This window comes from Lissotriton helveticus, chromosome 5_1, assembly GCF_964261635.1.
Source record: "Lissotriton helveticus chromosome 5_1, aLisHel1.1, whole genome shotgun sequence".
NCBI classification, from domain to species: Eukaryota; Metazoa; Chordata; class Amphibia; order Caudata; family Salamandridae; genus Lissotriton; species Lissotriton helveticus.
Window position 1 is genome coordinate 157,404,481 of NC_136065.1, and position 16,787 is coordinate 157,421,267.

At 44.6% G+C, this 16,787-nt stretch overlaps 1 protein-coding gene across 6 annotated transcripts in view; it reads right to left on the reverse strand.

The window, feature by feature from the left end:
* The window catches only part of RXRA (retinoid X receptor alpha), a 468,131-nt gene that overhangs the window by 283,964 nt on the left and 167,380 nt on the right, over window positions 1-16,787 (reverse strand). For 4 of the 6 annotated variants that reach the window (XM_078641942.1, XM_078641944.1, XM_078641939.1 and 1 more), the window contains exon 2: window positions 5,147-5,269. The exons of the other annotated variants lie outside the window; for them this stretch is intronic. The gene's annotated coding sequence lies outside the window, so the exon portion shown is untranslated. The remainder of the gene's footprint in view (window positions 1-5,146; window positions 5,270-16,787) is intronic. 6 annotated transcript variants of the gene reach the window in all.

The window sequence follows — 16,787 nt, forward strand, 5'->3', positions numbered from 1 at the left end:
GTGCCAGCCTCACAAACCTTTGACGTTTAAGTATTTTGAGAAGCAATCTGCATGCGAGACACAGCTTAGCACAGTACCTACAAGGAGAAAGCATTGACGCCCCGTACCCGAGTATAACATTTGTGATTTGTTGTGAGCCTGGGCAGATTTGCTGAGACCCTTGGTAGGGTGAGACTAGCCCATACAGCAATCAGGCAGGGCCCAATTGGCTGGTCGGACAAGCCAGAGCGTGAGACATTTTTTTGACTGTTTGTGGGCCTATTTTATAGTCTGCTGTGCCGGTGTTTACTGTCAATTTCCCTGATATTAAAACAAACATTGCCTGCAGCAAGCTCGAATCCATGCAGTTTTCCATATCTTGCGAAACACTTATACAGCGTGTCTTTACACGTTCAAAACTGCCCCAATTTGCAAACATGGGCCATTTTTTAGCAATCTAATTCACTAATGGGGCCACCTTTATTCTGGTGCCCTAGCCTATTTTCTGTCCAAGTCCAACCCTGACACTGGTGCGTCATACTGTAAGGTCATCCCAAGACCAAAGTGTTAGGTTACAATATCTTCTAAGCACTACATGCCGCCAAAACCTTCTTTTAGATACCGGAGCCTGTATATTCCCTTCCTCTACGCTCATCAATTAATTAGAATAACCAGGCTGCCAAGGAAAACGTGTTGCATTTTATGTACTAACTAATACATCCCCGCTCCCTGCCCTCGGTCTATTTCTTTTTCTTTTTTTTGTTCCTTTGCTTAGACATTGCTCCTTCTAGCCTCTTTCTTTCACCCTTCCGGGCCAAATTAGGCAGCAATGAACTGTCTGAATTCCTTGCAGGGCTCCCAGGCCACCCTTCCCGCACATGCTCGTAAACGGGAGCGGGGCAGTTATAATGTCACCCCAACAGTGGTGAAAAAATGAGAGCCAGACCACCAGGCTACCGAGCACCCAGTGTTCTTGCAGAGGGGGGCGGTGCCCTTCAGGACACCATTGTCCAAGCCAGAATGGGCTGGGTCACAGGGGGGATATGAAAGGCCAGGTCAGGGGGAGATGGAAACTGGGGCTTCCAAAGGGCCACTGTTATGTTGGAAGGAAGATGAAAGCGGACTGGAAGTTTATGGAACCCTTTTTATGTGCCTAAGCCAAGGCAGCTCAGTGACATTGCTTAACCAAGGTCAACACACAAGGCGGTGACACAACAGACTTGGCAAAGACTCCCTGAGCGCTTGCAAGGGATGCTTCGGCCACACCATTAATCTGAGCATCTGGGAAGCTAAGGGCAGGTCTGCGCATGAAGCATGATGCCCCTTTCAGGCGCAGGGTGTCCAAAAAAGCACCCAAACTCTCGCCTGCTTTAGCTTGCGGCGTTTCCTACTTTCCATACACCCGGGCACATTGACAGTTCTCTTTTGTAGGTGTTAATTTCCAATGGTAACTCGTGGCCATGGGGCTATGCGGGTGTATACGCTGCTTAGCCTTTTCACGAAAGTACTTAGAAACCGTGTCTGCCAGTAACTTAATGAGCATTGTGTATGCAAGTGTACACCCTGCAAGTGACTCAACACGCATTACACCACATACGAAACAGTTGCAAAAGTTCTGCTTTTCACACGAAAGTCGAACTTGCACTGAAATTTGAAGCCTATGTTTATTTCGTTCCTTTTTGTCAAGTAATACCTTCGGTTCGAGAGAAAAGGCGTTGCAACTTTGGCAATCCAAAAGCGTTACAACTTTGCCAATCCTGGTGAACCCACTGAATCACTGGACAGCGCCGGGTGGCTTTAGCGGGCAGCCTGGGTTGCTGAGCAGCTGGTGATGCACAACCACAGCCACACTTCATGGGCCCCGTGGTACACAACCACTAAAGCAGCTGATTTGAGCCAACCACTGTGAAGACTTGGGAATCTATGACACTCCAGTACCAGCGTGTGCTGAGCACAGTCATTGGACTACAATTACTTCAGCGTCCAGTGAAGAAACTCTCTTTGCGTCTATTGTACACATACTATTTTCTTGCTACTGTTCTATATAGCGCCAATGTGTTGTTTTCTACGCTCAGGAGTGCCACGAATAACAATAACGATAAAACAGCCAGAAAGGATATACAACAGCTGAAAGTGGAAACCACGGGTGGGCGCAGTTTGCAGGAAGTGCATTCCAGTGCAGGATTGTATGAGTGACGTCAGCTTCATTCAGAGTGGTGCGAGGCAAAGGCGCGCAGGACCAACGATCCTTGCCCAATGTTCCATTTAAGGGCCACTCTATCTCATTATTGCTGACCACTGGCGCTGTACTACCAATGTTCTTGCCCAATTGTTATCCTTCCTATTTGTTTTTTTGTTTGCCCTTTTATCGTGCAGATGAATAAACGCAGCAACAAAGGAAAACACGGATTTCACTTTTCTCGTTACTAATCTGTACGGCCGCCCTTTGAACCCCGGAAAGCGAGCCTCGGTTATTGAATTACACGACTGAGCGGCTGCCACCTCCCTCCGAGCACCTCCCAGTGACCCGCCACATTACCATAATGCCTCTCGCCTACTCCCCCTGACGCTTCCCTGCGCCCTTATGGACGCCCCCTCCCACACCAGCGCCGTGCATGGGCTCAGCATCAGCCCGTGCATTAGCCCCACTGCCAGGAACGGGGGCCGCGGATTCCTCTCCCCGGGCGTGTCCGCCTCAGCCGGGCTAAGTGCCATTCAGCCAGGCTGCCTGCACCGCAGAGAAACCCGGAAGGAGATGGGAGGGGAAAGGTCACGGGCTGACGCGTTTGGTTGCAGAATGGATAACTGGAACATCAAGGGCATGTCTCTGCTGCTCTCGTGCTCCCTTCTAGGCATGCTAATTAGGGTTGTGCAAACTTTTATTACGCGCTTGAAACATTGCATAGACTGTGATAATTGGCCCCTGTAGTCCCGCATTTCCTTTGTTTACGCCCTCTTGAAGTTCCCACCCAAAGAATTTTAAAGTATTTCCTGCGTTCAAGTTGTTGCTGACAATGAATGCGCTGATTTCTCATCACTTAACACTCCTTAGACCGTTTTTCTCGTGAATCTGGGTGTTTGTAGGGGATTCTTTCTTCTCAAAAACAACACAAACAAGCACTGGCAACAGCAACAGGTTAGCATGTGCTAACAGCCATTTTGCATTCTCAATTCCAGTTTTGTTTTGACATGTTTTTTTCAAAACGTTATTTTTGGAGCGACTCCAGGACTCTCTCGCCAATGTAAGAAAAAGTTGTCCAAAAGCAAAAATATTTGTAATCTCAACAAGCACACGTTCGCGGTAGTCCTTTGTACTTTGTGTGCAGATGTGCCCCTTGTGAAAGGGAAGCAGGCGGTCACACGTAAAGTTAGCCAATTACAAAAGTGGGCTGACCCACTGCTCCATGCTGTAGTGAGTGGAAGAAAAATGGGAATGACACTACATAAAAAACTATTTGGAGAGCTCACTGAATGACGAATTTTAGTAAAATGAAAAGGTCTTGGCTAACACCAGACCTAAAATAGTGCACAAGTCACAAATCTAACACGAAAACCACATGCAGAAAACTTTGCAAATCACAGGTAGTAAGTAATCATGTGTGCATAATTTACGCACAGTTCACAAAGGAAATTCTTTGAACTTTGTGCATCCCTATTGCAAATGTATCATTCAGTTAGGCCCAGGGCACACATCTTACGATATTAGCATTTGGAAAGTTCACTGCTGCTACCATTCCCAAGGCACCGTAAAGCATTCGGAGTACAGGCACCCTCTCCGTATGATAGTGGGGTTTACAGTGACTGCTTGTGTTTGGTAAGAGGGTGGGTTTGGTTAGCTTCATTCAAAGTTTGTTTAATGATGGTTCACACTGGCTAGGGTTAAAAAGAAAGCAGATCTGATAGCGTCAGGGGGATCTTTTCGTTCTACCGTGCTGTGTGTGTGCATGCCTATCTTTGCGGACATTGACATACATTTCGCTCCCATTGGGTAAATGGTTGTCCAGTGCCTTTACTTAGCAGGCTACACGTCTGTCGCCAGCTAATTATAGAGTTTTGGTGTGTTTTGATAACACAGGTTCTCTCTAACCTATTGCAACAGTTGTACACACAGCTATCACAATAATTTACACCCCTGTGGATAAAGTGGAGATGCAGTATTGCTTTGGCTGTATTTCAGAATAAAGTTAAAGCAAGGAGTATCAGTTTGGAGACAGACAATGCAGTAGTCATAGACTTCAATCTGTAGAAAGCACTGGGGGAAATGACAGGCTGCAGGGCGCTATAATCAGCTCTGGGCGCTACCTTGAAAGCTGGGAAACTCGGGGTATTCATATGGCTTGTCGGCTGGTGAGGGCCTAGATGGAGCAGCTGCAACAAATTTAAAATCAGGCCCAACCTTACGTACACCCAAGAAAGAAATGCAAGGAGCATATTTCAGCTCAGGAGGAAGATGGAAAATCAAAGGCTCCATTAAAGGCAGACATCAGGCTCCTTTTATTGTGAAAACACTAGAAAGGGTAGTCATTTTGGTTTGTGGTACTTTGGTTAAATATTGGGTGCGGACACCAGGCAGGACAGGTGTGGTGAAAGGAGAAAGAAGCAGGCAAAGACACAGCAGTTACAGGCAGGTGAGAGCACACACATAAAGTGTCATGGAAAAGCCAAAACACAGTGGGGTCAAGATCAGGAGCCAGGCAGAGTCTTTGATTAATGCAGTGGGTATGAGGAGACAATGATAGCGCAACCACACAAAGAAAGGTGAGAGGGCAGCGACAAGGGAGAGAATGGAACAGATAGCACAGTTAGGTGATACTACAGTTAGACACGGGAAGAGTTGTCAGGCAAAAGTAGAACAGGAGTAGTGACCGACCATGATCCTAAGGAGTAAGCTAATGCCACCAGATAAGAAATATTATAATTTCCATGCATCTTAAAAGTGTTCACTCAAGAATGTTTCAGCAAAATAATTGCATTAAAAAAAGCCTTTTGCTCAAATCGCCAATGATTGGGTTTGCAGCCTCTGATAGGACTGAGTTAAGTGCTAGGTATGAACTATGATTTCCAGAAGTGCGGTCAAGAGACTACGACAGCACATACATTTTATTTGCAAGACAGCCATCAACACTCATATGGGACTAAACACTGCCAGGGGCAAGGCGATACTCACCCTGTCTAGCAGGGCACTTCAACCGAAGATCTCAGAGCCATTAGTGGCTCCCAAGTGGTTTGAATCTGGCTCCCAACGTCCTGCAGTTGTATTTTTGCAATCTTCTAGCTACAAGAGCCCCAACTGCAGAGGAAAGATAAAAACAGCCTTCAGAAGGGAACAAGTTGACAACCCGCCTCAAGAAGCCACCATCATGTAATAAACCCATCACAAACGCATTTTCATTTTTTACCACCTTGAGAGCAGCGAACTCAAGGCAATATTGGATTCATCAATAATCACATATATACAGCCTTCCAGAACACATCTGCAACATAATTGGGAGGGCTCATTAAACCCACACTACAACACCTTCTATTGTAAGGTCGGTTATCAGAAATATTCCAGTTTCTAAGATTTCATGTAGAAATGTTCTCCTGTGGTCTCAAGAAAGGCTTAGTGGTTTTATAAACTTTCTTAGCAATTCGGTCCAGCTTATGGGAATTACATAGCCCACATACACTGTTGCTGTGCTAAAGTTCTTGTAAACCCTTATTTTTGTCAGATTCGTGGCATACAGCAGTGGCGTCCAATGTACGTCCTGGGCAGCTGGTTCCACGCCTGATTATATGAATAGCTATTGACTGTGTAAATGATTGTCATTCAGATTCAGTACCTGAATGACTCTTATTTGGCTATTGATAGTTTATCTATAATTTGATTAGAGTGCAGACTGCCATTAGTATGGCATGGTAGCACCTTTTGGTAGTCTTATTAAAAATTATATATTCAATGCTCTACATTTGGCATGATCCATTCATACTGCATCTACAGTGGACATCACTAAAAGATGTAAAGATGATTTCATGTTTTAGCCAAAAAGAATGATGGTGATCTGTGTTTTGACAGCAATACAGCATCCAAAACCTCCAAGTACTGCAGCGTAAGTAACTGTGCACTTCCATTTGGCTTTGCAGATAGGGTACCGCTGACAAAGGGATAAAAGGCAGAGTTGTTTTCCTGTATGTTTGACCAACAATCTGATAAAGTAACACATGGGCGGTGTTTTGAGTAGTTTGATTATGGAAAACTTCCCTGATTCATGGGGGAAAATGCTATAATTTGACTAGAATCTGCTGATTATTATATTCTACTGTAAGAGAAGAACAGAGAAAGAAATTTCTACTGTTGGTAATTCTCAGACTTTGGCATATTCTCCTGAAATTGGTAGATACTCTATTAACATTTAACCTAAACCTAGTCTTTGTCAACAAAACAGAGAGAACGAAAACACGATTCCCACTAGTAAATTTCAAGCTGCGCAGAAATTCCTTTCCTGCTCCTCCCTCTTTTTTTGCGCACAAGAGTTTGGTTTGGCGCAAGTAGGTATTTACATAATTATGAGTGAATATAAAAATCTCTTTTATATTACCTAAACATTTAATTGGGCTCACTGGTCAGTTTCTACAATTCCATTTGGATTGTCTATTTGATAAAGATAAATCAGAGTTCAGAAATACATTTGATTAGCAAATGCAAAATGCCAGTTTATCCTGCAAACCTACGTATAGATTTGCATAAAACCTATGTCTTAACTTATGCATTATACTTTTACGTAAGCACATTACAATGACAACGGAATCCCCCACTCTAGAATCACTCAAGTCAATGATCATAGAATTAAAGTTTTCGAAAACTTTACCTGACCACCAACAACTTTTTTCTAAGCAATATTTATAAGCTGCTGTACATACCCTATCTGGTAAGTTGTTTACTTACTGGAGACACAAAAATATATGAATTTAGTGGTCAAACTCAGCACTTCAAGTCTAGAGAGAGGAAGACGACTTATGACTGTAAGAAGGATATGAGGTAATCAATATTGTGGAATGTCCGACGACAACAATTCAACCTTTCATTCGTTCTGGGCTACCATGCCACAGAAATTAACTCCTTGAACACTAGTTTTCTTCTCCTTTAAACCAGTCATGTGGCATTTTTGTTGCAATTAGAATACACAAATGACCGTCTAAAAAATGGATTCCAGACAGATGACATGCGCAGGTCATTTCCCGCTGCTGACATCATTGCTGTTGCATGCGTGGGCAATAGGACCATTTAGTGAGCAGCAATTTCCACACCTCATCACCCTTGAAAATTGTTTCTCTACAGTCTCTGTGTCTCTCTGGCAGTCTGGTTTCTGTCCTGCGCTGATTCAATTGTCTCCCTCAACAATCTTCTCGCTGCAACCAGACCTACGTTGTAAGTCTTGTTGTTTTAATTTTTTCCATCTGTTGTTTTACTTTGTGCTCCACGCTATATGGTTAATATTTATATTCTTATCTTTAAATTTTCAATCTCTGTTTACCAGGGATTAATTTAAGATTTTAAAATGTTCTTAACCCTAACAGTCACAAAGCACTAACTTACCGTTTAACTAGTAGACTGTGCAGCATTTTTCTAGCAAGGGTCCAGAAAAATGTCTTTTTAGAGACACTTATTTCTAGGCTCTGCGGGATATGGGTGAGCAGAGAGTGCATGCATATCCACAGGAAGTAGTGGCCACTTCCTCCTCGATCCCAGCTCATGAGAAAACTGAAGGTTGGAGGCTGCAAAATCAGTACTTCAGGTACAGGCACATTACCGATACAACTTAGCATAGTATTGCCCAACCCCCTCGTAAAATATGCTCTGTCACCACACTCAATAGTCCTACGCTTCACCAACAGTGACATCATGGGTTCCATGTCAAAATGTTTTGTGTGTAACATGTTTGGACTCATGTATGGTGTGCGGTATGTTTGTTGCCATCTGAGAGGACATAATCAATGCACAAAGTGGTGGTCTCCAGCATTTTGCAAGGCCATCTTGGTTTCCCAGTCATTGAAGCCACTAATGCACAGCCTCAGAGAACCCATAGCAGTTTTCCCTTTCTCGCTTCTGCAAAACTGGTTATCGTGAGCTCAGCCTTACTCTTAGCCAAACTAATGGGATAACAGACTTCAAGACAGTCTTGCATGTGGACAACATGTGAGTGTTTGTGCAAACACTCATATCTCACTTCTGCAAATACCTTGATCTGGGATCTGTAGGATGTGGTCATGGACCTGGAAGATGTGTCACAAGGTACTCCACAGCCTTGCACCAACCAGCCAAGAGGAATAGGCCCAGGGCTCGTGGACCCTGACTTGCTGACGAAGTAAAATGCAAGGACAATAACATCTTCATCCTCTCCGTAAAGTTCTACAGGTCTGTTTTAAATACAAACGCGCAGTGAAAAATATGTTTGAATGAAGATCTTCCAAAAATCAAGATACTTTTAGTGGATGCCGATTGTATTTTTAAAGAATTGCACCCGAGAACATAGCAACGCAGTTTTCTTTTTAGGTTTGAAATTGCTTTGACATGACATGTTTCAGTGATACAAGTGGCAAAATAACTGGAGTCTCTCTAGAAGTGACAATTTGGAAATAAAGGAGTGGTGTCCTGTGCTTTTATGATTCTCAAGACTGGAGTACGAGTGTTTTTTGCTGTTGCTTACTGGAAAGCTGCTCTATAAATCAAAGCATGGCCAGGCTCCAGAAAAATAGAAATCTGAAGCACTCGGCACAAATCTTTATTGCAACATAATCACCCTAAGAAAACTCTCCAAAACATACCATTCAAAGACCTCTGCTTTCCACGAGTGAACCTTAATGAAAGATGACTGAAGTGTGCATCGTGGTACATCAAGCTCACCTACAAGAAAGACTTCATATAACATTGTTACTTTCGTATTTACAGGTTTACACTTACGGAGGTGGATCTGGAGCAAAAAAGGGGAAAATGATACTTTTATGAATGTTTACCCAGAGGCCGTGGTCGCCCATGGAGTTTTTTCAGTATGTTCCAAGTCAAGTTAAAGATCAATCAGATCCAATAGGTCTTAATATAAATAGTAATTTTTATTTGAAAAAAAGTGCATCATAACAGCATTTGCCCACTTCATAGTAACTCCAGATTTTTTGCAGAGTCGGAAACTGAGTCACTGTGAGATGCAATAATTCGCCCAGAGTTACCAAACGGAAGCCAACAATTGCACTCGAGTCTTCTAGTTCTAGTGCATGGATTAGCAACTGGACTGTATATGCCCAATCAAACGAAAGTGACAGATAAACTGTGTTTGTTACCCACATACTTGCAGGCCAGAGAGTCCATGGGTTATCATATTTGGTTGAAAGAAAATATCAGGCAACAGTAATCACCAGCCAGTAGATTATGTGAACACACTGCTATCCCAATCTCGAAAACATAAGATGTCCAAGTCCACCGTGTAAGAAGGGGGCCGACGTACTTTACAAAATGTCTGCCTCTCCAACATATTAACTCAACTGCTGATGTATACTCCGAGCCCTTGCATTAGAGTCATGGTTATGCAAGGTGCACGCTGTCAGGAGAGACTCTCTGATTGCAGCTGCGCCAAATTTCTGTGTCAACCCTTCACATATATCAAGGATTATCCTTCTAAAAATGAAGGCAATGAGGAAGACTTGGATAATTTGTCGGGACTGTTGGGCAATCCCAAACTTAAAGCCTTTGTTGTGAGTTTTACAAGGTGAGGATCTGTTGCAGCGTAGGAATTTTTTTTTTCACAACCTGGGTATCTTTCTTGGCGAAGGAAGGGCAAAAAAAGACCCTGTCGCAGTTGCTCCATCATACCTTTGCAAGAGAACTAAATCATGCAAAGTTCATGTAATGACCAAAGTCATGAAATAACTGCGCAATGAGACAACACTGAAGCTGCAGCGTGAGATGCCTGGAGAAGTGCAGTATACTGCTCAGTCCCGTTGGTGATGTCCCAGGGCATGACACTGGATAGGTTATGTCAGTAGGCTACCAGTGCACTCCCTAAGGAAACATGGGACGAAGCTGGACAATTGTTGATTCCAGCTATTGCCTCACACCTCCCCGTATACCTCAGGACAGGAACCTCAGTCCTAAACTACTGTCCATGTTTACCTTTCCATTACTAATTTCACTTACATGGTTGAGTTTGAGTTTGGAGCAGCCACTCCACTCGTTCTACTGCACACACAACTTCATTGGTATTCCTAATCACTCAATACAAATATTCCAAAACAATAACTAACATATACAAGTAAAAGTCAATAAATGGCAAAAAATCCCAGTTGTATCAGAAAAAAGATATTGCCTTTGCAATGTTTTCCACAGTTGGGCGGGCAACTGAGGAGGCAGGGAAAGCCCGGAGTCAGAGTCCACTTGCTCTCTGTGTACATAATCAGAGGAGCAGTAATGCACTGGAGGGGTCAGGAAGACAAAAGTATCTCCACACCTTTTTTATTTTTTGGATGAATGGACCTATGCAAGGATTTTATGTCAAATTTCTGAAAAACTAACTTTATATTTCCATTTTCAAGTTTGAAAACCCACGAGGGCTAAAGGAAGAGCCGGATGAGCAGGGAAATTAAGAATACCTAGAGCGGTCTGCACACACATGGCACCGCCAGGTGCCCATGCAAACCCAGGACTGCAAAAAGCGACTATATGCACTCAGTTGAAGGTGGTGTAGTGTGTTTACTAAAAGTTGCACAAGGAATGCACTATATCAGGTTATGCAAGATTTACACTGTGCCAGGTGGAGATTAGAAGTACTTGAAGAGGGGAAAGGCTATCACAACCACATACTATCACTTAGGGATGAATCTGTATTTGCTGCTGCTTGGCAGAATGTCTCCACAGCCACACTGCGCTATCCACGCAAAACCGTCTTTCTCTTTCATTAACAGTTCACTGGGGGGCACGGAACCATTTCCAACCCAAGCAACTGGCATATTGTGCTGTCGGGTTTTATACAGCTGTGGCGGTAGGTAGGAGTCTCTGTCGGCACATGGCAGGTCCATGATGCTAATTCCCAGCATGGGCATCACAGGAGGATCTCCTCTTTTGCCAGCCACATAAAATTCCTGTGTCTTAATCGTGGGTCTTCTTTAAAACGCCTGGTTCTAGCTGCAAGCTCTGACCAGCTGGAGAACCCTATCTGAAGAGACCCAAATATGCTGTACGTTTTACATAGTTTTCTGCTTTCTTCCTTTGGAATCACTTCAACTAAAGCCCATTCCACTCTTAGAACCACCACAGCCGTATAGCACACCGCTGGACCTACCCTTGGCCAATTCTTTCAATAATATACAAAAGATGGACAAGGGTACCACTTGTGACCGCAACAACTCCCTTATTCAATCAGCTGTACAACATTTGAAAGTCTTGACATCTTTTGGGCTTTCAACTGATGTTTTCTTTTTGGGCCTTCAGAGCTGCCATGCGGGATCTGTCATGTGCCCGGCTACAAACTTGACGCCTGGCCGGCGTCCTAATGAAACCTATCCGTCAACAGTTCCCGCTTCCCAGCTGTGGCACAGGCATGACATCACCCCTGCCGTATCTCAAACCTGTTCTGGTCTTTCCTACTTTCACTGAAGGGGTGCCAGATTTTTAAGTGGAAAGTAGGGTGGACGGCACTGGAATTTCAAAGTTTAGGTTTTTCCTTTCTTCATAAATGAGGGCCTGAAATATTTCACCGCTGATGTATCCCAGACTTTACCACCTCTAAGACCATCAAAGACTGTGTTTTCATAGTTTCTTAGGCACGGTGCTCCGAAAGCAAAGGCGGGCCTTGCCCGCAATGAGGACTTTCTGCAAGCAGCTGGGAAAGGGTGACCTGAAAATACCAGCCCCAAGATGGCGGCACAGGTAGACAGCCACCAATGGGCGCACATGTAGAGTCCTGAGGGACATAAATGTATTGCACAGTCAACGTGAAACTGTCACATTTTTCAACACCGAGTAAGCATCTCTTTCAGGGTCACTGTAGTCTATTGCCTTCCAGTGCCATCACAAATGACCACAATATGATGCAAGATGGCGACAAATGGCCTCGAAAACTGTGCTGTTGCTAAAGGAAGAGTCCAAATGGCAAAATATAATTTTGCCTGATGCTCTGAAAACCTTTCCACTGAAACTGTCTTTGATGATGATAGCACACTTTATTGGCTGTAAACAAGAAATAATAACCTAAAGACCTGATATGCAAATCAAAACATCAAATACATCACGAAGCAAAACGTCCAGAAAAACGAAAGCGTTCTAAGAGCACTGCAATACATTGAGTGGGCCGTCCTGTACGTATACATGCATGGGGTATTGCCTGGCATGCTCCAGCCATCTTTACGGTCTGGAATGGGCAGTGGCCTGCCTTAAAGGTGCAAGTGTGCGGAAGAGAGCGGGATCTGACTCATACAGCACAGTGAGAGGCTTCCTGGCAAAAGATAGGTCTTTAATAGTGTATCAGACGAGCTATACTTTTACTGCACGTGAAACTGGGACATTGAGGTGTCAAAAATCTTACCTTCATTTTGTACGTCTATATTACTATGTACTTCGTGTGACATTCTAAATTAATTTGAACGATGGTTTCTTGTAAAGTGCTCTATGGCTCCATAAGGATGCATCGAAGCACTGGAGGGAGAGGGAGTGACGGTCAGGCAAGGTGACAAATAAGGGCCAGAAGTGATTAAAGTAGGGGATGGGCAAAAAATGTGGAAAGATCCTTTTGAATAGAGCTCTCTTCCCCCATTGCTTGAACCTCACCAGGTCCAGGGTACAGAAGACAGGGGTAGAGGAGTCCATTCCAGAGTGCTGAAGGCCACGCCCTCCATCTGACGAGCTTATGATGCCCAGGGTGGGCTTCGGGCACCAAAGACCTCCCTCAGGAGGCCTAGAAGGCTGTGCTCCTGTGACGACAGGATTAAGCTCATATTTGGCTTTACGAGGAGTGCGTGGAGGAGGAAGGCCACAGATAGCTCAATATCTCTCTTCAGAGAGGAGGTGGCGGTTATCATGCCTGTGCATGGGCTGCTTGTCAGAGCAAGGAGGGGAGAGCGAGAGATGGTGCGGACAGGCTAATAGCAGTAGCATGTGACACTGTCTTCTCACTATAGCGTCAACGCACAGGTCCCTGAGCTATTATACTTCAAGTTTCCAAGGCCAGTAGCCACCTTGTTTTCCTATCGTCTGATTGGCTGAACATCTTCGAAATTTTGCCAACATTTCTGTGGGACATTTACACCAGGTTCCCTGCAGGTATGAGGATATCTAGGGGTCTTAGTGGTAGTTCAGAGATCCTTAGAACCAGGACAGAGATCTATCCTTCAGCTGGGTCCCAGACAAGTATGGAAATTGTTGGGGTGAGGGCTGGATTTGAGCCTGGAGTCAGTTCCTTAGAACAGTCTAGTCTTCTTGTGTGTCCGAAGAGATGCAGAATGGCCAGACTTTACCCAGCAGGGGGTGATTATTTATGGCCAGTGTCCTTTAGAGGGTAATTTCAACCTGTATTACTGTCGGCAGGTTAGAACTTACAGGAGCAAAAAAAGTCATTTCCTGGAGCGGAGGTGGGAAGCTTGATTATAGTATCTGAGACCAATCGTGAAGTTGAGGGTATATACACAGTGTTGGCAGCCATAATCTACCAGATCCGTCTAGCATGCCATACACAACTTCTTTCCCATCAGGAATGCATACCAGGACATTAAGCTAGCAAGCAACGCTAAGCCTCTTCCAATGAGGACTCTAAGAAATCCTTATGCAGTTCTTCCACCTGCCATTAGGTACTCCTCTGCTTCACAATATACTCACTCGTCTCTGACGCAAGCTAGAGCCACACATGCCAGAGACACATTTTTTTACTTCCTCTAAGGGTGCGGGGGCTGGGACGAAACAGTATCACCACACCGACCCAATAACAACAAACAATTGACTCAACCATCCCCATTTGCACAATGCACCGCACTCTCAAAATACTTTTTCATTTCACAATGCACCACGCTCACAAATTACGTTGCGCACCCATCGTTGAACAATATCTTAAAGTAGTAAGTAGGACACAAAACAACATAGCAATTACAAGACACATTTCTTCTTCTGAGTAACGAACACACATTCGTAAACGTTCTTTGTGCAAGTAGAGTCCATAAGTATATTCCCAAATGGCATCATGCCAGTACATCACCCATTGGGACAGATACACACAGGAACCAATTCAAGCTTGCAACAGTATTTTCACCAACAGCTATGTCCCCAAGCACCATCACGCTTCCAACTCTGCACGACAGCCAGAAATGCCATGCCTCGCTGGAATGGCAGCTCCTCGCCTGCCCCAGGGTGTCACACATAAGGCTGTAACATTTGCTCTGAAAATTGTTCAACACAAGAACTCCGGCCCCATCACACAATAACTCAAAAAAACAGCACAACTATCTCAACACAAGGAATCCACATACTAGTGTCACCATTACAGCGCCCTCATGGCTCCTGAAAGCCCGAAACTGGTCCTAGGATGCTCCCTTCCAGTCCAGGGAGGACCTAGCCTGGCAGTTCGGGCTGGACTGTTCCCATGGGGTACAGGGTCAAGACTGATTTGCATATGGCTGGTTTCAAACTGGAATGGCATGGTGAGCAAAAAAACGATGGATTTAGGCCCAGGTCCCTATCAGGGTCCCAAGGTATGATGAATGGTATGGTGTTGTGAAAAAATTTGAAGCAAGATTGTAGGGTTGACACCTATAAACATTATTGACTTGAGCATGGTGTAAAACTTTCCCAGGAGAAACTTTTTTCTTACTTACCTGGGGTGAATGTATGACATTGTTCTGCATTCTGTCCATCAACTGTTGTTTTTGCATTTGTCACCCCGAGTGGGACTGATATGCTCAGACGTGAGTCGTGTGCTCTCCATGCCACTGGAATCAAGCTATCCTGGCTGAAGAGGGGTGAAAAGCCCGAAACCGGTTCTAGGATGGTTGTTTCAAGTCCAGGGAGGACCTGGCTTGGCAGTTTGGGCTGAACCGTTCCCATGGGGCACAGGGTCAAGACTGATTTGCATATGGCTGGGTTCAAACTGGAATGGCATAGTGAGCAAAAAAAAACGATGGACTTAGGCCCAGATCTCTGTACTGGGGTGAATGTATGACATTGTTCTGCATTCTGTCAATCAACTGTTGTTTTTACCTACACGTGTGCAGTCACAGCTCCTGTTTGTTGATCTCCTCTATGTGCCCCTACGTGCAACCAGCACATAGCTCACACAATTACTCTTGGCTGCTCCCCTCCACCATAACCACATCAATGTCCATAACTATCCCTCCTGGGTGCCATCAGCAGTGCATACAAGAAGCACCCCGAGGATGACTGTTCCCTGCTTGATAAATACATATGACCCACCCATCCAGGGATTCCAGCTGGAACATCTACAGGCCCACGCTCAGACTTTCTTTCTTTCCCTTGGCCACCACGGCCACGTTGCAAGTCCTTGGTTCCACATGTAAGCTCTTTTGGTCATCGGTCAGCTTTGAAATGGGTGACTAGTGCACTGAGTTACCTAAGACAGCACATATAAAAAGATCCTTATTGCTAGAGTAACAAAGGGCATTCTCTTGCATGCCTCATGTGGCACTCAGACCCACTCAAGTGGTGAAGAACGATACAGTTTGTTGAGCGCCAACAATGTTGAGAGCATTTGACTGAATTTTCACCGACTTTACAGCCCCAGATTTATTTTGTGAAAAACCACACATGGAACTCTAGTGACCCTCCGCCACGTTAAAAAGAGAAACGTTTTAAGAAGCGACTATTATCCTTCCAGTATAGAAGGGTTGTGCTACAACAGATGGCACCAGGCATCTTCACATGGGCACACAAATCTCCCCTAGTTTGTCAAATATATATTTTCAATGTGCTAGTTGAAATACAGATGAGGGAACCTCCCTAAGAAGGGAGAAAGATGGATATGGACATAGCATATACAATCTACTGCCTATAAGACAAATCTGAATGCAGACATCAAGGAAGTGCCCAGCAGGATGATGCAAGCATTCGGCTCCAGACCCATTGGGACAGTACCGCTTGCCATGCATTATTCATCCATGGATATGGGTGAGGAGTATGCGCGTAAGCCGCACTGTAGCCTTGGCTGGCAGCTAGTTGATAGACCCAACAACAGATGCCATTGGATGAAAGCTCCTCAATACAAGCATCGCCTGCCGGGGACCGTCTGCAGCTTTTGACGTCATTTCATTGGGGATCCTAGCAACGGCTCCCTAACAAGCATTCATACTTAAAAATGGCACAATGCAGCTTCAAATGGACTCTAACCTTGAAGCAGGGAACAGCATGAAATGTCTGTAATCACGAATGTACATGAAAAGTACTTTTCTTAAGTTAGGAAAAATTAAGACAGATGTGCAACAAGCTAGCTTCACAATTTCCCCAGCGAGCTCAGACTCTCTGTCCTTCTACACAGAGTACCTACAGTAATCCATTTTTATAACAACACCTGCTGCAGTGGTTCAACATACTTCTTTCTCTCTGCAGACACTTCAGGTAGCAACACAAGACACAAAAGGAGACCGTAGGAGCATGCCACTGAGCCACCTGAGATGACAGGCTCATACCAACCTCCAGGAGCATACAAGGGTATTTGATTCATTTCTTTTCAGGCACATTAGAACATTGGCAGGATAATGATTGTTGGTCCAAAAGATAGCACAGGATGCCTTCCAGAAGCCCAGAACCACAATAGTGAGGACCGGCCCTCTTTCTAAAGTCTACG